At 43.5% G+C, this 24,502-nt stretch overlaps 1 protein-coding gene across 1 annotated transcript in view; it reads right to left on the bottom strand.

Annotated features, from left to right (window-relative positions):
* Positions 1–24,502, bottom strand: part of TUBGCP3 (tubulin gamma complex associated protein 3) — a 932,421-nt gene that overhangs the window by 30,538 nt on the left and 877,381 nt on the right. The gene's annotated exons all lie outside the window — the stretch shown is intronic.

Below are 24,502 nucleotides of genomic sequence, written 5' to 3'. Positions count from 1 at the left end.
CGGTCCACGGCGTCATCCTTACTTGTGGGATATTCTCTTCCCCAACAGGAAATGGCAAAGAGCCCAGCAAAGCTGGTCACATGATCCCTCCTAGGCTCCGCCTACCCCAGTCATTCGACCGACGTTAAGGAGGAATATTTGCATAGGAGAAACCATATGGTACCGTGGTGACTGTAGTTAAAGAAAATAAAATATCAGACCTGATTAAAAAAACCAGGGCGGGCCGTGGACCGGACACACCGTTGGAGAAAGAAATTTATCAGGTAAACATAAATTCTGTTTTCTCCAACATAGGTGTGTCCGGTCCACGGCGTCATCCTTACTTGTGGGAACCAATACCAAAGCTTTAGGACACGGATGAAGGGAGGGAGCAAATCAGGTCACCTAAATGGAAGGCACCACGGCTTGCAAAACCTTTCTCCCAAAAATAGCCTCAGAAGAAGCAAAAGTATCAAACTTGTAAAATTTGGTAAAAGTGTGCAGTGAAGACCAAGTCGCTGCCCTACATATCTGATCAACAGAAGCCTCGTTCTTGAAGGCCCATGTGGAAGCCACAGCCCTAGTGGAATGAGCTGTGATTCTTTCGGGAGGCTGCCGTCCGGCAGTCTCGTAAGCCAATCTGATGATGCTTTTAATCCAAAAAGAGAGAGAGGTAGAAGTTGCTTTTTGACCTCTCCTTTTACCTGAATAAACAACAAACAAGGAAGATGTTTGTCTAAAATCCTTTGTAGCATCTAAATAGAATTTTAGAGCGCGAACAACATCCAAATTGTGCAACAAACGTTCCTTCTTTGAAACTGGTTTTGGACACAGAGAAGGTACGATAATCTCCTGGTTAATGTTTTTGTTAGAAACAACTTTTGGAAGAAAACCAGGTTTAGTACGTAAAACCACCTTATCTGCATGGAACACCAGATAAGGAGGAGAACACTGCAGAGCAGATAATTCTGAGACTCTTCTAGCAGAAGAAATCGCAACTAAAAACAAAACTTTCCAAGATAATAACTTGATATCAACGGAATGTAAGGGTTCAAACGGAACCCCCTGAAGAACTGAAAGAACTAAATTGAGACTCCAAGGAGGAGTCAAAGGTTTGTAAACAGGCTTGATTCTAACCAGAGCCTGAACAAAGGCTTGAACATCTGGCACAGCTGCCAGCTTTTTGTGAAGTAATACCGACAAGGCAGAAATCTGTCCCTTCAGGGAACTAGCAGATAATCCTTTGTCCAATCCTTCTTGAAGGAAGGATAGAATCCTAGGAATCTTAACCTTGTCCCAAGGGAATCCTTTAGATTCACACCAACAGATATATTTTTTCCAAATTTTGTGGTAAATCTTTCTAGTCACAGGCTTTCTGGCCTGAACCAGAGTATCGATAACAGAATCTGAGAATCCTCGCTTCGATAAAATCAAGCGTTCAATCTCCAAGCAGTCAGCTGGAGTGAAACCAGATTCGGATGTTCGAACGGACCCTGAACAAGAAGGTCTCGTCTCAAAGGTAGCTTCCAAGGTGGAGCCGATGACATATTCACCAGATCTGCATACCAAGTCCTGCGTGGCCACGCAGGAGCTATCAAGATCACCGACGCCCTCTCCTGCTTGATCCTGGCTATCAGCCTGGGGATGAGAGGAAATGGCGGGAACACATAAGCTAGTTTGAAGGTCCAAGGTGCTACTAGTGCATCCACTAGAGCCGCCTTGGGGTCCCTGGATCTGGCCCCGTAGCAAGGAACTTTGAAGTTCTGACGAGAGGCCATCAGATCCATGTCTGGAATGCCCCACAGGTGAGTGACTTGGGCAAAGATTTCCGGATGGAGTTCCCACTCCCCCGGATGCAATGTCTGCCGACTCAGAAAATCCGCTTCCCAATTTTCCACTCCTGGGATGTGGATAGCAGACAGGTGGCAGGAGTGAGACTCCGCCCAAAGAATAATTTTGGTTACTTCTTCCATCGCTAGGGAACTTCTTGTTCCCCCCTGATGGTTGATGTACGCAACAGTCGTCATGTTGTCTGATTGAAACCGTATGAACCTGGTCCTCGCAAGCTGGGGCCAGGCCTGGAGAGCATTGAATATCGCTCTCAGTTCCAGAATATTTATCGGTAGAAGAGATTCTTCCCGAGACCAAAGACCCTGAGCTTTCAGGGATCCCCAGACCGCGCCCCAGCCTATCAGACTGGCGTCGGTCGTGACAATGACCCACTCTGGTCTGTGGAACATCATCCCTTGAGACAGATTGTCCAGGGACAGCCACCAACGGAGTGAGTCTCTGGTCCTCTGATTTACTTGTATCTTCGGAGACAAGTCTGTATAGTCCCCATTCCACTGACTGAGCATGCACAGTTGTAATGGTCTTAGATGAATGCGCGCAAAAGGAACTATGTCCATCGCCGCCACCATCAAACCGATCACTTCCATGCACTGAGCTATGGAAGGAAGAGGAACGGAATGAAGTATCCGACAAGAGTCCAGAAGCTTTGTTTTTCTGGCCTCTGTTAGAAAGATCCTCATTTCTAAGGAGTCTATAATTGTTCCCAAGAAGGGAACCCTTGTTGACGGGGATAGAGAACTCTTTTCCACGTTCACTTTCCAGCCGTGAGATCTGAGAAAGGCCAGGACAATGTCCGTGTGAGCCTTTGCTTGAGGAAGGGACGACGCTTGAATCAGAATGTCGTCCAGGTAAGGTACTACTGCAATGCCCCTTGGTCTTAGCACCGCTAGAAGGGACCCTAGTACCTTTGTGAAAATCCTTGGAGCAGTGGCTAATCCGAAAGGAAGCGCCACGAACTGGTAATGTTTGTCCAGGAATGCAAACCTTAGGAACCGATGATGTTCCTTGTGGATAGGAATATGTAGATACGCATCCTTTAAATCCACCGTGGTCATGAATTGACCTTCCTGGATGGAAGGAAGGATAGTTCGAATGGTTTCCATCTTGAACGATGGGACCTTGAGAAATTTGTTTAAGATCTTGAGATCTAGAATTGGTCTGAACGTTCCCTCTTTTTTGGGAACTATGAACAGATTGGAGTAGAACCCCATCCCTTGTTCTCTTAATGGAACAGGATGAATCACTCCCATTTTTAACAGGTCTTCTACACAATGTAAGAACGCCTGTCTTTTTATGTGGTCTGAAGACAACTGCGACCTGTGGAACCTCCCCCTTGGGGGAAGTCCCTTGAATTCCAGAAGATAACCCTGGGAGACTATTTCTAGCGCCCAAGGATCCAGAACATCTCTCGCCCAAGCCTGAGCGAAGAGAGAGAGTCTGCCCCCCACCAGATCCGGTCCCGGATCGGGGGCCAATATTTCATGCTGTCTTGGTAGCAGTGGCAGGTTTCTTGGCCTGCTTTCCCTTGTTCCAGCCTTGCATTGGTCTCCAAGCTGGCTTGGCTTGAGAAGTATTACCCTCTTGCTTAGAGGACGTAGCACCTTGGGCTGGTCCGTTTTTACGAAAGGGACGAAAATTAGGTCTATTTTTTGCCTTGAAAGGCCGATCCTGAGGAAGGGCGTGGCCCTTACCCCCAGTGATATCAGAGATAATCTCTTTCAAGTCAGGACCAAACAACGTTTTCCCCTTGAAAGGAATGTTTAGTAGCTTGTTCTTGGAAGACGCATCAGCCGACCAAGATTTCAACCAAAGCGCTCTGCGCGCCACAATAGCAAACCCAGAGTTCTTAGCCGCTAACTTAGCCAATTGCAAAGAGGCGTCTAGAGTGAAAGAATTAGCCAATTTTAGAGCATTGATTCTGTCCATAATCTCCTCATAAGGAGGAGAGTCACTATCGAGCACCTTAAGCAGTTCATCAAACCAGAAATATGCGGCAGTAGTGACAGGGACAATGCATGAAATGGGTTGTAGAAGGTAACCCTGCTGAACAAACATCTTTTTAAGCAAACCTTCTAATTTTTTATCCATAGGATCTTTGAAAGCACAACTATCCTCTATTGGAATAGTGGTGCGTTTGTTTAAAGTAGAAACCGCTCCCTCGACCTTGGGGACTGACTGCCATAAGTCCTTTCTGGGGTCGACCATAGGAAACAATTTTTTAAATATGGGGGGAGGGACGAAAGGAATACCGGGCCTTTCCCATTCTTTATTAACAATGTCCGCCACCCGCTTGGGTATAGGAAAAGCTTCTGGGAGCCCCGGCACCTCTAGGAACTTGTCCATTTTACATAGTTTCTCTGGGATGACTAAATTTTCACAATCATCCAGAGTGGATAATACCTCCTTTAGCAAAATGCGGAGATGTTCCAATTTAAATTTAAATGTAATCACATCAGATTCAGCCTGCTGAGAAATGTTCCCTAAATCAGTAATTTCTCCCTCAGACAAAACCTCCCTGGCCCCCTCAGATTGGGTTAGGGGCCCTTCAGAGATATTAATATCAGCGTCGTCATGCTCTTCAGTAACTAAAACAGAGCAGCCACGCTTACGCTGACAAGGGTTCATTTTGGCTAAAATGTTTTTGACAGAATTATCCATTACAGCCGTTAATTGTTGCATAGTAAGGAGTATTGGCGCGCTAGATGTACTAGGGGCCTCCTGAGTGGGCAAGACTCGTGTAGACGAAGGAGGGAATGATGCAGTACCATGCTTACTCCCCTCACTTGAGGAATCATCTTGGGCATCATTGTCATTATCACATAAATCACATTTATTTAAATGAATAGGAATTCTGGCTTCCCCACATTCAGAACACAGTCTATCTGGTAGTTCAGACATGTTAAACAGGCATAAACTTGATCAGAAAGTACAAAAAACGTTTTAAAATAAAACCGTTACTGTCACTTTAAATTTTAAACTGAACACACTTTATTACTGCAATTGCGAAAAAACATGAAGGAATTGTTCAAAATTCACCAAATTTTCACCACAGCGTCTTAAAGCCTTGAAAATATTGCACACCAATTTTGGAAGCTTTAACCCTTAAAATAACGGAACCGGAGCCGTTTTAAGCTTTAAACCCCTTTACAGTCCCTGGTATCTGCTTTGCTGAGACCCAACCAAACCCAAAGGGGAATACGATACCAAATGACGCCTTCAGAAGTCTTTTATAAGTATCAGAGCTCCTCTCACATGCGACTGCATGCCATGCCTCTCAAAAACAAGTGCGCAACACCGGCGCGAAAATGAGACTCTGCCTATGCTTGGGGAAAGCCCCTAAAGAATAAGGTGTCTAAAACAGTGCCTGCCGATATTATTATATCAAAATACCCAGATAAAATGATTCCTCAGGGCTAAATATGTGTTAATAATCAATCGATTTAGCCCAGAAAAAGTCTACAGTTTAAATAAGCCCTTGTGAAGCCCTTATTTACAATCGTAATAAACATGGCTTACCGGATCCCATAGGGAAAATGACAGCTTCCAGCATTACATCGTCTTGTTAGAATGTGTCATACCTCAAGCAGCAAGAGACTGCAAACTGTTCCCCCAACTGAAGTTAAATGCTCTCAACAGTCCTGTGTGGAACAGCCATGGATTTTAGTTACGGTTGCTAAAATCATTTTCCTCATACAAACAGAATTCTTCATCTCTTTTCTGTTTCTGAGTAAATAGTACGTACCAGCACTATTTGAAAATAACAAACTCTTGATTGAATAATGAAAAACTACAGTTAAACACTAAAAAAACTCTAAGCCATCTCCGTGGAGATGTTGCCTGTACAACGGCAAAGAGAATGACTGGGGTAGGCGGAGCCTAGGAGGGATCATGTGACCAGCTTTGCTGGGCTCTTTGCCATTTCCTGTTGGGGAAGAGAATATCCCACAAGTAAGGATGACGCCGTGGACCGGACACACCTATGTTGGAGAAATGTAGCATAATAAATATTTAAAACACTGCAAACACCAAACTGAAAAACAGACAAAGAAATGACCTGCTTCCCCCTCTAATATTTAAATGCAGTACCTAAGACAACTGATTACAAGAAAACTTTGAAATGTAATATTTTAAATACTGAGTTTGAGCTATTATTCCAGGGCAAAATTTATGAGAACTTACCAACTATGTGAGGGGGAATATGTTAAGACTGCTTTATCTTTGTGAATTGTTAAAAAAAAACTTAAAAAAAAAACTATACATGCTTAAAAAATAAGAGAGAAAAAAAGCTTGGAGGAGCCTAATTCAAGAGACAGAGAAGAATGTTTTAGAATCTGAAAGCAATTTAAACTTCAAGCTCAAATAATAATCTAATTAAAAACTCTACATGTCAGATATTGAAAAATAAATGATAGCTTCTATTTTAAAGAAATTTAAAAAAGCCCATGTAAATAAAAGACCAAGAATTACTTCTACATTCATAGTATTTACTAGATTTTTGTAAACCCATAAAAAGTTACTGTGTTGGAAGGGGGAAACAACACCAAGACCCTCAATGCAAGAAGCATTATAGTTAAGCCTAGCACAGAGTACTGGGAATAAAAAATATTGTACCTTACAAGGTTGGAAATCAGTTTAATCCAGACCAGGATGGTAGCATAAAAATGCCCTAAATCATGAGACAGTTAGTCATAACCCATTCAGAAACTCCAAATTAACGCACCTGCAACGGCAATGAGTTTCCTCCTTTTAGTTCAATACCCAGCTCAAAAGTGGTCAATAGTCAATAAAATAAACAGTGAAATGCCTGCAGAAATATCACATAACGGCCTAGATTACGAGTGGAGCGCAAAAACTCAATTTATGTAAGAACTAACCTGATAAATTAATTTCTTTCATATTGGCAAGAGTCCATGAGCTAGTGACGTATGGGATATACAATCCTACCAGGAGGGGCAAAGTTTCCCAAACCTAAAAATGCCTATAAATACACCCCTCACCACACCTACAATTCAGATTAACGAATAGCCAAGAAGTGGGGTGATAGAAAAAGTTCTTACATAAATTATGTTTTCTTTCATGTAATTGGCAAGAGTCCATGAGCTATTGATGTATGGGATATTAATACCCAAGATGTGGTACTCCACAGAAGAGTTACTAGAAAGGGAGGGATAAAATAAAAACAGCCATTTTCCGCTGAAAAAACAAATCCACATCCAAAAAAAAAAAAATTTATGCTTACCTGATAAATTAATTATGACGAGTCCACGGATTTCATCCTTACTTGTGGGATTTATCCTCCTGCTAACAGGAAGTGGCAAAGAGCACCACAGCAGAGCTGTATATATAGCTCCACCCTCCTCTCCACCCCCAGTCATTTGACCGAAGTTAGGAAGAGAAAGGAAAAGCTAAAGGTGCAGAGGTGACTGAAATTTACAAAAAATAAATATAACCTAAATCTGTCTTAAAAAAACAGGGTGGGCTGTGGACTTGTCATATCGTAGAAGAAGGTAAGCATAAATTTACTTTTCTTCTACAATATATGACGAGTCCACGGATGTCATCCTTACTTGTGGGATAAAAACATAATTTATGCTTACCTGATAAATTTATTTCTCTTGTGGTGTATCCAGTCCACGGATCATCCATTACTTGTGGGATATTCTCCTTCCCAACAGGAATCTGCAAGAGGATCACCCACAGCAGAGCTGTCTATATAGCTCCGCCCCTAACTGCCACCTCCAGTCATTCGACCGAAGACAAGCAAGAGAAAGGAGAAACCATAGGGTGCAGTGGTGACTGTAGTTTCAAAATAAAATATACCTGCCTTAAAATGACAGGGCGGGCCGTGGACTGGATACACCACAAGAGAAATAAATTTATCAGGTAAGCATAAATTATGTTTTCTCTTGTAAGGTGTATCCAGTCCACGGATCATCCATTACTTGTGGGATACCAATACCAAAGCTAAAGTACACGGATGAAGGGAGGGACAAGGCAGGTACTTAAACGGAAGGTACCACTGCCTGTAAAACCTTTCTCCCAAAAATAGCCTCAGAAGAAGCAAAAGTATAAAATTTATAAAACTTTGAAAAAGTATGAAGCGAAGACCAAGTCGCCGCCTTGCAAATCTGTTCAACAGAAGCCTCATTTTTAAAAGCCCATGTGGAAACCACAGCTCTAGTAGAATTAGCTGTAATCCTTTCAGGAGGCTGCTGGCCAGCAGTCTCATAAGCTAAGCGTATTATACTTCTTAGCCAAAACGAAAGAGAAGTTGCCAAAGCCTTTTGGCCTCTCCTCTGTCCAGAGTAGACAACAAACAAAGCAGATGTTTGACGAAAATCTTTAGTAGCTTGTAAATAAAACTTTAAAGCACGAACAACGTCAAGATTGTGTAATAGACGTTCTTTCTTTGAAGAAGGATTAGGACACAATGACGGAACAACAATCTCCTGATTGATATTCTTATTAGATACCACCCTAGGTAAAAACCCAGGTTTGGTACGCAAAACTACCTTATCTGCATGGAAGATCAGATAAGGGGAATCACACTGTAAGGCAGATAACTCGGAAACTCTACGAGCCGAGGAAATAGCTACCAAAAACAGAATTTTCCAAGATAAAAGCTTGATATCTATGGAATGAAGAGGTTCAAACGGAACCCCTTGGAGAACTTTAAGAACCAAATTTAAACTCCATGGCGGAGCAACTGGTTTAAACACAGGCTTGATTCTAACTAAAGCCTGACAAAACGCCTGAACGTCTGGAACATCCGCCAGACGCTTGTGCAAAAGAATAGACAGAGCAGAAATCTGTCCCTTTAAGGAACTAGCTGACAATCCCTTTTCCAATCCTTCTTGGAGAAAAGATAATTTCCTGGGAATAATGACCTTACTCCATTAGTAACCCTTGGATTCACACCAATAAAGATATTTACGCCATATCTTATGATAGATTTTCCTGGTGACAGGCTTTCGTACCTGAATTAAGGTATCAATGACTGACTCGGAGAAGCCACGCTTTGATAAAATCAAGCGTTCAATCTCCAGGCAGTCAGTCTCAGAGAAATTAGATTTGGATGGTTGAAAGGACCCCGAAGTAGAAGGTCCTGTCAGAGGCAGAGTCCATGGTGGAAGGGATGACATGTCCACCAGATCTGCATACCAAGTCCTGCGTGGCCACGCAGGTGCTATCAAAATCACTGATGCTCTCTCCTGCTTGATTTTGGCAATCAGACGAGGGAGAAGAGGAAACGGTGGAAACACATAAGCCAGGTTGAAGGACCAAGGCGCTGCTAGAGCATCTATCAGCGTTGCCTTGGGATCCCTGGACCTGGATCTGTAACAAGGAAGTTTGGCGTTCTGGCGAGACGCCATGAGATCCAGTTCTGGTTTGCCCCAACGTTGACCCAATTGTGCAAACACTTTCGGATGGAGTTCCCACTCCCCCGGATGAAAAGTCTGTCGACTTAGAAAATCCGCCTCCCAGTTCTCTACACCTGGGATATGAATAGCTGATAGGTGGCAAGATAGAATCTATGCCCAACGAATTATCTTTGAAACTTCCAACATCGCTAGGGAACTCCTTGTTCCCCCTTGATGGTTGATGTAAGCCACTGTCGTGATGTTGTCCGACTGAAATCTGATGAACCTCATTGTCGCTAGCTGAGGCCAAGCCTGAAGAGCATTGAATATCGCTCTTAGTTCCAGAATGTTTATTGGAAGGAGGGTCTCCTCCTGAGTCCACGATCCCTGAGCCTTCAGGGAGTTCCAGACTGCCCCCCAGCCTAGAAGGCTGGCATCTGTCGTTACTATTGTCCAATCTGGCCTGCGAAAGGTCATACCTTTGGACAGATGGACCCGAGATAGCCACCAGAGAAGAGAATCCCTGGTCTCTTGATTCAGATTTAGTAGAGGGGACAAATCTGTGTAATCCCCATTCCACTGACTGAGCATGCAGAGTTGCAACGGTCTGAGATGTAGACGGGCAAACGGCACTATGTCCATTGCCGCTACCATTAAGCCGATTACTTCCATACACTGAGCCACTGAAGGGCGAGAAGTAGAATAAAGAACACAGCAAGAATTTATAAGTTTTGATAACCTGGTCTCTGTCAGGTAAATCCTCATTTCTACAGAATCTATCAGAGTTCCCAGAAAGGAAACTCTTGTGAGAGGGGATAGAGAACTCTTCTCTTCGTTCACTTTCCACCTGTGCGACCTCAGAAATGCCAGAACTATGTCCGTATGAGACTTGGCAATTTGGAAATTTGACGCCTGTATCAGAATGTCGTCTAAATAAGGGGCCACTGCTATGCCCAGCGGCCTTAGGACCGCCAGAAGTGATCCCAGAACCTTCGTAAAGATTATTGGAGCTGTAGCTAACCCAAAGGGAAGAGCTACAAACTGGTAATGCCTGTCCAAGGAAGGCAAACCTGAGAAACCGATGATGAGCTTTGTGTATCGGAATGTGAAGATAAGCATCCTTTAAATCCACTGTAGTCATGTATTGACCCTCCTGGATCATAGGTAGGATGGTACGAATAGTCTCCATCTTGAATGATGGGACCCTGAGAAATTTTTTTAGGATCTTGAGATCTAAGATTGGTCTGAAGGTTCCCTCTTTCTTGGGAACCACAAACAGATTTGAATAGAAGCCTTGTCCCTGTTCCTCCTTTGGAACTGGGTGGATCACTCCCATAACTTGGAGGTCTTGAACACAATGTAAGAATGCCTCTCTTTTTATCTGGTTTGCAGATAATTGTGAAAGGTGAAATCTCCCTTTTGGAGGGGAAGCTTTGAAGTCCAGAAGATATCCCTGGGATACAATTTCCAACGCCCAGGGATCCTGGACATCTCTTGTCCAAGCCTGGGCGAAGAGAGAAAGTCTGCCCCCTACTAGATCCGTTACCGGATCAGGGGCCAATTCTTCATGCTGTCTTAGAGGCAGCAGCAGGCTTTTTGGCCTGCTTACCTTTGTTCCAAGCCTGGTTAGGTCTCCAGACAGACTTGGACTGGGCAAAAGTTCCCTCTTGTTTTGTATTAGAGGAAGTTGATGCCGCGCTCGTCTTAAAGTTTCGAAAGGCGCGAAAATTAGTCTGTTTGGCCCTTGATTTATTAGACCTATCTTGAGGGAGGGCATGACCTTTTCCTCCCGTGATATCAGAAATGATCTCCTTCAAACCAGGCCCGAATAGGGTCTGCCCCTTGAAGGGAATATTAAGAAGCTTAGACTTTGAAGTAACGTCAGCTGACCATGATTTAAGCCATAGCGCCCTACGCGCCTGAATTGCAAAACCAGAATTCTTAGCCGTTAGTTTAGTCAAATGAACAATGGTATCAGAAACAAATGAATTGGCTAGCTTAAGTGCTCTAAGCTTGTCAAGTATCCTCCAATGGGGTCTCTACCTGTAAAGCCTCTTCCAGAGACTCAAACCAGAAGGCCGCCGCAGCAGTGACTGGGGCAATGCATGCAAGAGGCTGTAGAATAAAACCTTGTTGAATAAACATTTTCTTAAGGTAACCCTCTAACTTTTTATCCATTGGATCTAAGAAAGCACAACTGTCCTCGACGGGGATAGTAGTACGCTTAGCTAGGGTAGAAACTGCTCCCTCCACCTTAGGGACCGTTTGCCATAAGTCCCGTGTGGCGGCATCTATTGGAAACAATTTCTTAAAAATAGGAGGGGGAGAGAACTGTACACCTGGTCTATCCCATTCCTTAGTAATAATTTCTGAAAACCTTTTAGGTATTGGAAAAACATCAGTGTAAACAGGCACTGCATAGTATTTATCCAATCTGCACAATTTCTCTGGCACTGCAATGGTGTCGCAGTCATTCAGAGTAGCTAAAACCTCCCTGAGTAACACGCGGAGGTGTTCAAGCTTAAATTTAAATGTTGCCATATCAGAATCAGGTTGAATCATCTTCCCTGAGTCAGACACATCACCCACAGAAAGAAGCTCTCCTTCCTCAGCTTCTGCATATTGTGAGGGGGTATCAGACATAGCTACTAAAGCGTCAGAGTGCTCTGTATTTCTTCTAACCCCAGAGCTGTCTCGCTTTCCTCGTAACCCAGGTAGTCTGGATAATACAGCTGACAGTGTATTATCCATGACTGCCGCCATGTCTTGTAAAGTAAACGCCATGGGCGCGCTAGATGTACTTGGCGCCTCTTGAGCGTGAGTCCCTTGAGCGGGAGTCAAAGGCTCTGACACGTGGGGCGAGTTAGTCGGCATATCTTCCCCCTTGTCAGATTCCTCTGGTGATAAATCTTTTAAAGACAGAATATGGTCTTTATAACAAAGTGAAATCAGTACATTTGGTACACATTCTAAGAGGGGGTTCCACCATGGCTCTAAACATAATGAACAAGGAGTTTCCTCTATGTCAGACATGTTTAAACAGACTAGCAATGAGACCAGCAAGCTTGGAAAACACTTTACAGAAAGTTAAGCAAAAAATAAAAATGGTACTGTGCCTTTAAGAAAAATAAAAACGGTCAGAATTTGAAAAACAGTGAAAAAAAGCAGTAAATCAAACGAAATTTTTACAGTGTGTATAATAGGCTAACAGAGCATTGCACCCACTTGCAAATGGATGATTAACCCCTTAGTTTCAAAAACGGATAAAAAACGAAATAGACGTTTTATAACAGTCACAACAAACTGCCACAACTCTGCTGTGGCCCTACCTTGCCATACAAACAACTTTGGAAAGCACCAAAACCCTTCAGAGAGGTCCTAAGCATTCAGGGAACTCTTTCAAGGAAACTGGATGTCTCAGTCTGCAAAAGCTAATGCGCATTTAGGCGCACAATTAGGCCCCTCCCACTCCTGTCTACACAGTGAGAGGCCTAACAAAACTATCCCTAGGAAAATTTTAGCCAGCCATGTGGAAAAACTGGGCCCCAATAAAGTTTTATCACCAAAAAGCATATAAAAAACGTTTAAGCACTCCCAGCAAACGTTTTATATTTCAGTAATTTGAAAAAATAATAAGAGTGTTACCTATAATAGTAAGCATGATACTAGTCGTTATTAAATCACTGTAATTAGGCTTACCTTAAATAAATCCGGTATCAACAGCATTTTCTAGCATATACATTTCTCTAGAAAAATTTAGACTGCAAATACCTCATAGCAGGATACACTGCACGCCATTCCCCAAGCTGAAGTTACCTCTCTCTTCAGTTATGTGTGAGAACAGCAATGGATCTTAGTTACAACCTGCTAAGATCATTAGAGACCACAGGCAGACTCTTCTTCTATTTTCTGCCTGAGACCAAAATAGTACAACTCCGGTACCATTTAAAAATAACAAACTTTTGAATTGAAGAAAAATAACTAAATTACACCACATCTCTCTAACTGCTTCCATGCTTGTCGAGAGCTGCAAGAGAATGACTGGAGGTGGCAGTTAGGAGAGGAGCTATATAGACAGCTCTGCTGTGGGTGATCCTCTTGCAGCTTCCTGTTGGGAAGGAGAATATCCCACAAGTAATGGATGATCCGTGGACTGGATACACCTTACAAGAGAAAAGATATTTACGCCATATCTTATAATAGATTTTCCTGGTAACAGGCTTTCGAGCCTGAATCAAGGTATCTATGACCGACTCAGAGAAACCCTGCTTTGATAGAATCAAGCGTTCAATCTCCAAGCAGTCTGTTGCAGAGAAATTAGATTTGGATGCTTGAATGGACCTTGAATCAGAAGGTCCTGTCTCAGTGGCAGTGATGACATGTCCACCAGGTCGGTATACCAAGTCCTGCGTGGCCACGCAGGCGCTATCAAAATCACCGAAGCTCTCTCCTGTTTGATTCTGGCAATCAGACGCGGAAGGAGAGGGAATGGTGGAAACACATAAGCCAGGTTAAACGACCAGGGTACTGCTAGAGCATCTATCAGTACTGCCTGAGGATCCCTTGACCTGGATCCGTAACGAGGAAGTTTGGCGTTCTGACGAGACGCCATCAGATCCAATTCTGGTGTGCCCCATAGCTGAACCACTTGAGCAAACACCTCCGGATGGAGTTCCCACTCCCCGGATGAAAAGTCTGACGACTTAGAAAATCTGCCGCCCAGTTCTCTACTCCTGGGATATAGATCGCTGACAGATGGCAAGAGTGAGCCTCTGCTCATCGGATTATTCTTGAAACTTCTATCATCGCTAAGGAACTCTTTGTTCCCCTCTGATAATTGATATAAGCCACAGTCGTGATGTTGTCCGACTGAAATCTGATGAATCTGGCCGAAAGCCAGCTGAGGCCACACCTGAAGAGCATTGAATATCGCTCTTAATTCCAGAATATTTATCGGTAGGAGGGCCTCCTCTTGAGTCCACAAACCCTGTGCTTTCAGGGAATTTCAGACTGCACCCCAGCCCAGTAGGCTAGCGTCTGTCGTCACTATAACCCATTCTGGCCTGCGGAAACACATTCCCTGGGACAGATGATACTGTGACAACCACCAAAGAAGAGAGTCTCTGGTCTCTTGATCCAGATTTATCTGAGGAGATAAATCTGCATAATCCCCATTCCACTGATTGAGCATGCACAGTTGCAGTAGTCTGAGATGCAAGGGAGCAAACGGAATTATGTCCATTGCTGCTACCATAAGACCGATTACCTCCATACACTGAGCCACTGACGGACGAGGAATGGAATGAAGAGCTTGGCAGGTGGTCAAAATTTTTGATTTCCTGACCTCCGTCAGAAATATTTTCATGTCCACCGAGTCTATCAAGAGTCCCTAGAAATGAAACTCATGTGAGAGGGGAAAGAGAACTCTTTATTACGTTCACCTTCCACCCGTGAGATCTTAGAAAGGCCAACACTAAGTCCGTGTGAGACTTGGCTAGTTGGAAAGTCGACGCTTGAATTAGAATGTCGTCTAGATAAGGCGCCACTGCTATGACCCGTGGCCTTAGGACCGCCAGAAGGGACCCTAGCACCTTTGTGAAGATTCGTGGCGCTGTGGCCAACCCGAAGGGAAGAGCCACAAACTGGTAATGCTTGTCCAGAAAGGCAAACCTGAGGAATTGGTGATGATCTTTGTGGATAGGAATGTGTAGATACGCATCCTTTAAGTCCACGGTGGTCATATATTGACCCTCCTGGATCATTGGTAATATAGTCCGAATGGTCTCCATCTTGAAAGATGGGACTCTTAGGAATTGGTTGAGGATCTTGAGATCTAGAATTGGTCTAAAAGTTCCCTCTTTTTTGGGAATCACAAACAGATTGGAGTAGAACCCCTGCCCCTGTTCTGCTTTTGGAACTGGGCAGATCACTCCCATGGTAAAAAGGACTTCTACACAGCGTAAGAACGCCTCTCTTTTTATCGGGTTTACAGACAATTGAGAAAGATGGAACCTCCCCCTTGGAGGAGAATCCTTGAAATCTAGAAGATATCCCTGGGTTACGATTTCTACTGCCCAGGATTCCTTAACGTCTCTTGCCCAGGCCTAAACAAAGAGAGAGTCTGCCCCCTACTAGATCCGGTCCCAGATCGGGGGCTACCCCTTCATGCTGTCTTGGTGGCAGCAGCAGGCTTCTTGGCCTGTTTACCCTTGTTCCCAGCCTGGTTAGGTATCCAGACTGGCATGGATTGAGCAAAGTTCCCCTCTTGCTTCGCAGCAGGGGAAGAGGAAACGGGACCTTTGAAATTTCGAAAGGAACGAAAATTATTTTGCTTGGTCCTCGTCTTATTTGCCTTATCCTGAGGGAGGGTATGACTCTTCCCTCCAGTGATATCAGAAATGATTTCCTTCAATTCAGGCCCAAATAGGGTCTTACCTTTGAAAGGAATGGTCAACAGCTTAGATTTTGATGAAACATCAGCAGACCAGGACTTAAGCCATAACGCTCTACGCGCTAAAATGGCAAAACCTGAATTCTTTGCCGCTAATTTAGCCAGATGAAAAGCGGCGTCTGTAAAGAAAGAATTAGCTAGCATAAGAGCCCTAATTCTATCCAGAATGTCATCTAATGGGGTCTCCGCCTGAAGAGCCTCTTCCAGAGCCTCAAACCAAAATGCAGCTGCAGTGGTTACAGGAACAATGCACGCTATAGGCTGGAGAAGAAAACCCTGATGAACAAAAATTTTCTTTAGTAGACCCTTAATTTTTTATCCATAGGATCTTTGAAAGCACAACTGTCCTCAATAGGTATAGTTGTACGCTTAGCCAAAGTAGAAATAGCTCCCTCCACCTTAGGGACCGTCTGCCATGAGTCACGCATGGTGTCAGATATGGGAAACATTTTCTTAAAAACAGGAGGGGGAGCGAACGGAATACCTGGTCTATCCCACTCCTTAGTAACAATGTCCGAAATCCTCTTAGGGACCGGAAAAACATCAGTGTAAGCAGGAACCTCTAGAAATCTGTCCATTTTACACAATTTCTCTGGAACTACAATAGGGTCACAATCATCCAGAGTTGCTAAAACCTCCCTGAGCAATAAGCGGAGGTGTTCCAGCTTAAATTTAAATGCCGTCATATCTGAATCCGTCTGAGGGAACATTTTTCCTGAATCAGAAATCTCACCCTCAGATAGCAAATCCCTCATCCCTACCTCAGAACATTGTGAGGGAATATCGGATACGGCTACTAAAGCGTCAGAAGGCTCAACATTTGTCCTTAACCCAGAGCTACTGCGCTTCCCTTGCAACCCTGGCAGTTTACATAAAACCTCTGTGAGGGTAGTATTCATAAATGAGGTCATATCTTGCAAGGTGAAAGAATTAGACGCACTAGAGGTACTTGGCGTCTCTTGTGCGGGCGTTACTGGTTGTGACACTTGGGGAGAACTAGATGGCAAAACCTGATTTCCTTCTGTCTGAGAATCATCCAGTGCCAAACTCAAAATATGCTGTCTGCAATTTATAGACATTCTAAGAGGGGGTTCCACAATGGCTTCTAAACAAATTGAACAATGAGTTCCCTCAATGTCAGACATGTTGAACAGGCTAGTAATGAGACAAGCAAGCTTGGAAAACACTTTATTTAATGAAAAAAACACAATTTTCAAAAACGGTACTTTGCATAAACAAACTGCAAAACTGCTTAAAATTATCCCAAACTTTCCAAAATTTTTACAGTATACACATCAAGCTTTAGTAAGATTGCACCACAAGTATTAAGGTAATTAACCCTCAAATGTGAAAACCGGATTGAAAAGTGTTTAAAAACCGGTAAAACCCTTGTCAGCACCCTGCCACAGCTCCGCTGTGGCGCCTACCTGCCCTCAAGGATCAATAATGTGGGAATAAAGCTTCGATTAGGCCCTTAGAAGTGCACCAGGACCCTTCTGTTGTAGCTTGCTGCTTGTCTTATGTAAAACAACTGCGCAACTGAGGCACGAAAATAGGCCCGCCCCTCTCACTCGATGTTGCTGGGACCTACACATAAATCTACCAAACGATCTTTAAGCCATGTGGGTTATAAAAACCCTAAATAAGCCAAGTGAACCCTCAAAAACAGAAGTCCCAAAGAAAATAAAAACAGTACTCCCAGACACACAAACGTTTGCCTAAAATATCATACAAACTGAGTGCCCATAAGTATAGCCCTTATGCAAGCTAGTAATGCCCCTTCTAAGACTAAGATTACTGCTTACCCTTCCCCTAATGGGGATACTGTCAGCCTTTCTGTAGATATCAAAGTCTCTGCAGAAAAAATGACTGAACATACCTCATTGCTGTATAGCAAGAAACCGTTCCTAACACTGAAGTTTTCCTGTACTCCTCAGCTTCTGTGGGAACAGCAGTGGACCTTAGTTACAAATGCTAAGATCATCATCCTCCAGGCAGAAATCTTCATCTATCTTCTGCCTGAGAGTAAATAGTATACACCGGTACCATTTAAAAATAACAAACTCTTGCTTGAAGACAAATAAAAACTAATACTTTATCAACTCTTTCACTTTACCATTCCTGCTTAGAGTCGGCAAAGAGAATGACTGGGGGGTGGAGTTAAGGGGGGAGCTATATAGACAGCTCTGCTGTGGGTGCTCTCTTTGCCACTTCCTGTTAGGAAGGATAATATCCCACAAGTAAGGAAGAAACCGTGGACTCGGTACATCATGCAAAAGAAATTCAAGAATACCTCTCTTTTTATCTGGTCTGCAGATAATCTTGAAAGGTTGAACCTGCCCCTGGGAGGAAACATTTTAAATTATATTTTGTAACCCTGAGATACTATGTCCACAGCCCAGGGATCTGGGACATATCGTATCCATGCCTGATAAAACAGAGACAGTCTGCGCCCCCTACACGATCCGATCTCGGATCGAGGGCCGCCCCTTCATGCCTATTTGTTTTCAGCGGGCTTCTAATTTTGCTTGGATTTATTCCAGGACTGAGCCGGCTTCCAAGTACACTTGGGTTGCTCGGGCTTGGAGGAGGATTGTTGTTGTTGGGATTTGTCAGAACGAAAGGAATGAAAATTAGAATATTAGACATGTTCTTCTTATCTTGCAGTAGGAAGGCACCCTTGCCTCCGGTAACCATAGAAATAATTGAGTCCAGGCCTGGACCAAATAAAATCTTTCCCTTGAAGGGAAGAGAAAGGAGTCTGGACTTAGAAGTCATATCCACAGACCAAGACTTCAACCAGAGCGTCCAGAGGGCTAGGACCACAAAGCCAGAGGTCTTTGCTTTTAGGCGAATAATTTGCATGTTTGCATCACAGATAAAAGAATAAGCAATTCTCAGAGCTCTAATTCTGTCTTGAATATCCTTGAGGGGAGACTCCGGTTGAAACAAAAATCCCATATGTTGAAACATCTTTCTCAGAAAGGTTTCCATTTTCTTATCAATCGGCTCTCTGAACAAAGAACTATCCCCAAGAGGTATAGTAGTATGTTTAGCAGGCGTAGAGATAGCACCATCCACATTAGGAATGGAGCCCCACAAATCCAGTTGAGAGTCCGGGACTGGCAACAACATTTTAAAAGTAGACGAGGGGGAAAAGGAAGAACCAATTCTTTCCCATTCATTCTTAAAGGGACAGTCCACACCAACATTTTTATTGTTTTAAAAGATAGATAATCCCTTTATTACGTATTCCCCAGTTTTGCATAACCAACAGTTATATTTATATACTTTTTACCTCTGTGATTATCTTGTATCTAAGCCTCTGCAAACTGCCCCCTTATTTCAGTTCTTTTGACAGACTTGCAGTTTAGCCAATCAGTGCTGGCTCCAGATTACTTCACGTGCATGAGCAAAGTGTTATCTATATGAAAAAACATAATTTATGTAAGAACTTACCTGATAAATTGATTTCTTTCATATTGGCAAGAGTCCATGAGCTAGTGACGTATGGGATATACATTCCTACCAGGAGGGGCAAAGTTTCCCAAACCTCAAAATGACTATAAATACACCCCTCACCACACCCACAATTCAGTTTAACGAATAGCCAAGAAGTGGGGTGATAAGAAAGGAGCGAAAGCATCAAACAAGGAATTGGAATAATTGTGCTTTATACAAAAAAAATCATAACCACCACAAAAAGAGTGGGCCTCATGGACTCTTGCCAATATGAAAGAAATGAATTTATCAGGTAAGTTCTTACATAAATTATGTTTTCTTTCATGTAATTGGCAAGAGTCCATGAGCTAGTGACGTATGGGATAGCAGATACCCAAGATGTGGAACTTCCACGCAAGAGTCACTAGAGAGGGAGGGATAAAATAAAGACAGCCAATTCCGCTGAAAAAATAATCCACAACCCAAATCAAAAAGTTTTAATCTTATAATGAAAAAAACTGAAATTATAAGAAGAATCAAACTGAAACAGCTGCCTGAAGTACTTTTCTACCAACTGCTTCAGAAGAAGAAAAAACATCAAAATGGTAGAATTTAGTAAAAGTATGCAAAGAAGACCAAGTTGCTGCTTTGCAAATCTGATCAACAGAAGCTTCATTCCTAAAAGCCCAGGAAGTAGAAACTGACCTAGTAGAATGAGCCGTAATCCTTTGAGGCGGGGATTTACCCAACTCGACATAAGCATGATGAATCAAAGACTTTAACCAAGACGCCAAAGAAATGGCAGAAGCCTTCTGACCTTTCCTAGAACCAGAAAAGATAACAAATAGACTAGAAGTCTTTCTAAAATCTTTAGTAGCTTCAACATAATATTTCAAAGCTCTTAGTACATCCAAAGAATGTAAAGATTCTCCAGAGAATTCTTAGGATTAGGACACAATGAAGGGACAACAATTTCTCTATTAATGTTGTTAGAATTCACAACTTTAGGTAAAAAAATTAAATGAAGTCCGCAACACCGCCTTATCCTGATGAAAAATCAGAAAAACATAATTTATGCTTACCTGATAAATTTATTTCTCTTGTAGTGTATCCAGTCCACGGATCATCCATTACTTGTGGGATATTCTCCTTCCCAACAGGAAGTTGCAAGAGGATCACCCACTGCCATATCCAGTCATTCGACCGAAACAAGCCGAGAAAGGAGAAACCATAGGGTGCAGTGGTGACTGTAGTTTAATTAAAATTTAGACCTGCCTGAAAAGGACAGGGCGGGCCGTGGACTGGATACACTACAAGAGAAATAAATTTATCAGGTAAGCATAAATTATGTTTTCTCTTGTTAAGTGTATCCAGTCCACGGATCATCCATTACTTGTGGGATACCAATACCAAAGCTAAAGTACAAGGATGATGGGAGGGACAAGGCAGGAACTTAAACGGAAGGAACCACTGCCTGTAGAACCTTTCTCCCAAAAACAGCCTCCGAAGAAGCAAAAGTATCAAATTTGGAAAAAGTATGAAGGGAAGACCAAGTTGCAGCCTTGCAAATCTGTTCAACAGAGGCCTCATTTTTAAAGGCCCAAGTGGAAGCCACAGCTCTAGTAGAATGAGCTGTAATCCTTTCAGGAGGCTGCTGTCCAGCAGTCTCATAGGCTAAACGGATTATACTTAGAAACAAAAAGAAAGAGAGGTTGCCGCGGCCTTCTGACCTCTCCTCTGTCCAGAGTAAACAACAAACAGGTTAGATGTTTGGCGAAAATCTTTAGTAGCCTGTAAGTAAAACTTCAAGGCACGGACTACGTCTAGATTATGCAAGAGACGTTCCTTCTTTGAAGAAGGATTAGGACATAATGATGGAACAACAATCTCTTGATTGATATTCTTGTTAGAAACCACCTTAGGTAAAAACCCAGGTTTTATACGCAGAACAACTTTATCTGAATGAAAGATCAGATAAGGAGAATCACAATGTAAGGCAGATAACTCCGAGACTCTTCGAGCCGAGGAAATAGCCATCAGAAAAAGAACTTTCCATGAAAGAAGTTTGATATCAATAGAATGAAGGGGTTCAAACGGAACCCCTTGAAGAACTTTAAGAACCAAGTTTAAGCTCCATGGAGGAGCAACAGGTTTAAACACAGGCTTAATTCTAACTAAAGCCTGACAAAATGCCTGAACGTCTGGAACTTCTGCCAGACGCTTGTGTAAAAGAATAGACAGAGCAGAAATCTGTCCCTTTAAAGAACTAGCTGATAATCCTTGGTCCAAACCCTCTTGGAGGAAGGACAATATCTTAGGAATCCTAACCCTACTCCATGAGTAATTCTTGGATTCACACCAATGAAGATATTTACGCCATATCTTGTGGTAAATTTTCCTGGTGACAGGCTTTCGTGTCTGTATTAAGGTATCAATTACTGACTCGGAGAAGCCACGCTTTGATAGGATCAAGTGTTCAATCTCCATGCAGTCAGTCTCAGAGAAAGTAGATTCAGATGATTGAAAGGACCTTGTATTAGAAGGTCTTGTCTCAGAGGCAGCGTCCATAGTGGAAAGGATGACATGTCCACTAGGTCTGCATACCAGGTCCTGCGTGGCCACGCAGGCGCTATCAATATCACTGATGCTCTTTCCTGTTTGATTTTGGCAATCAGACGAGGGAGCAGAGGAAACGGTGGAAACACATAAGCCAGGTTGAAGAACCAAGCTAGAGCATCTATCAGTGCCGCTTCTGGGTCCCTGGACCTGGATCCGTAACAAGGAAGCTTGGCGTTCTGGCGAGACGCCATGAGATCCAATTCTGGTTTGCCCCAACGGAGAACTAATAGAGCAAACACCTCCGGATGGAGTTCCCATTCCCCCGGATGAAAAGTCTGACGACTTAGAAAATCCGCCTCCCAGTTCTCTACACCTGGGATATGGATCGCTGACAGGTGGCAAGAGTGAGTCTCTGCCCAGCGAATTATCTTGGAGACTTCTGACATCGCTAGGGAACTCCTGGTTCCCCCTTGATGGTTGATGTAAGCCACAGTCGTGATGTTGTCTGACTGAAATCTGATGAACCTCAGTGTTGCTAGCTGAGGCCAAGCCAGAAGAGCATTGAATATGGCTCTTAACTCCACAATATTTATTGGGAGGAGTTTCTCCTCCTGAGTCCATGAACCCTGAGCCTTCAGGGAGTTCCAGACTGCACCCCAACCTAGAAGGCTGGCATCTGTTGTTACAATTGTCCAATCTGGTCTGCGAAAGGTCATACCCTTGGACAGATGGGCCCGAGATAACCACCAGAGAAGAGAATCTCTGGTTTCCTGATCCAGATTTAGTAGAGGGGACAAATCTGTGTAATCCCCATTCCACTGACTGAGCATGCATAATTGCAGCGGTCTGAGATGCAGGCGCGCAAATGGCACTATGTCCATCGCCGCTACCATTAAGCCGATTACTTCCATGCACTGAGCCACCATGGGACGCGGAATGGAGTGAAGAACACGGCAAGCATTTAGAAGTTTTGATAACCTGGACTCCGTCAGGTAAATTTTCATTTCTACAGAATCTATTAGAGTCCCTAGGAAGGAAATCCTCGTGAGAGGAGATAGAGAACTCTTTTCTTCGTTCACTTTCCACCCATGCGACCTCAGGAATGCCAGAACTATCTCTGTATGAGATTTGGCAATTTGAAAGCTTGACGCCTGTATCAGGATATCGTCCAGGTAAGGAGCCACCGATATGCCTCGCGGTCTTAGGACCGCCAGAAGTGAGCCCAGAACCTTTGTAAAAATTCTTGGGGCTGTAGCCAACCCGAATGGAAGAGCTACAAATTGGTAATGCCTGTCTAGAAAGGCAAACCTCAGGAACAGATGATGATTCTTGTGAATAGGAATGTGAAGGTAGGCATCCTTTAAGTCCACTGTGGTCATGTACTGACCCTCTTGGATCATGGGTAAAATGGTTTGAATAGTTTCCATCTTGAATGACGGAACTCTGAGGAATTTGTTTAGGATCTTTAAATCCAAAATTGGTCTGAAGGTTCCCTCTTTTTTTGGGAACCACAAACAGATTTTAATAAAACCTCTGTCCTTGTTCCGTCCGCGGAACTGGATGGATCACTCCCATTACAAGGAGATCTTGTACGCAGCTTAGGAATGCCTCTTTCTTTATCTGGTTTGCAGATAATCTTGAAAGGTGAAATCTCCCTTGTGGAGGAGAAGCTTTGAAGTCCAGAAGATATCCCTGAGATATGATCTCCAACGCCCAGGGATCCTGAACATCTCTTGCCCACGCCTGGGCGAAGAGAGAGAGTCTGCCCCCTACTAGGATAGGGGGCCGCTCCTTCATGCTGTCTTAGAGGCAGCAGCAGGTTTTCTGGCCTGCTTGCCCTTGTTCCAGGACTGGCTAGGTTTCCAGGCCTGCTTGGATTGAGCAAAAGTTCCCTCTTGTTTTGAAGCAGAGGAAGTTGATGCTGCACCTGCCTTGAAATTTCGAAAGGCACGAAAATTAGACTGTTTGGCCTTTGATTTGGCCCTGTCCTGAGGAAGGGTATGACCCTTACCTCCAGCAATGTCAGCAATAATTTCTTTCAAACCAGGCCCGAATAAGGTCTGCCCCTTGAAAGGAATGTTGAGTAATTTAGACTTTGAAGTCACATCAGCTGACCAGGATTTGAGCCATAGCGCCCTACGCGCCTGGATGGCGAATCCGGAATTCTTAGCCGTTAGTTTAGTCAAATGAACAATGGCATCAGAAACAAATGAGTTAGCTAGCTTAAGCGTTCTTAGCTTGTCAACAATTTCAGTCAATGGAGCTGTATGGATGGCCTCTTCCAGGGCCTCAAACCAGAATGCCGCCGCAGCAGTGACAGATGCAATGCATGCAAGGGGCTGTAAAATAAAACCTTGTTGAATAAACATTTTCTTAAGGTAACCCTCTAATTTTTTTATCCATTGGATCTGAAAAAGCACAACTGTCCTCAACCGGGATAGTGGTACGCTTTGCTAAAGTAGAAACTGCTCCCTCCACCTTAGGGACAGTCTGCCATAAGTCCCGTGTAGTGGCATCTATTGGAAACATTTTTCTAAATATAGGAGGTGGGGAAAAGGGCACACCGGGCCTATCCCACTCCTTACTAATAATTTCTGTAAGCCTTTTAGGTATTGGAAAAACATCAGTACTCACCGGCACTGCATAGTATTTATCCAGCCTACACAATTTCTCTGGCAATGCAATTGTGTCACAGTCATTCAGAGCAGCTAATACCTCCCCAAGCAATACACGGAGGTTCTCAAGCTTAAATTTAAAATTAGAAATCTCTGAATCAGGTCTCCCCGATCCAGAGACGTCACCCACAGACTGAAGCTCTCCGTCCTCAGGTTCTGCATATTGTGACGCAGTATCAGACATG

This window comes from Bombina bombina, chromosome 3 (assembly GCF_027579735.1).
Source record: "Bombina bombina isolate aBomBom1 chromosome 3, aBomBom1.pri, whole genome shotgun sequence".
NCBI lineage: Eukaryota > Metazoa > Chordata > Amphibia > Anura > Bombinatoridae > Bombina > Bombina bombina.
The sequence above is the reverse complement of the archived record's forward strand: the minus strand, read 5'-3'. Positions and strand labels throughout refer to the sequence as shown.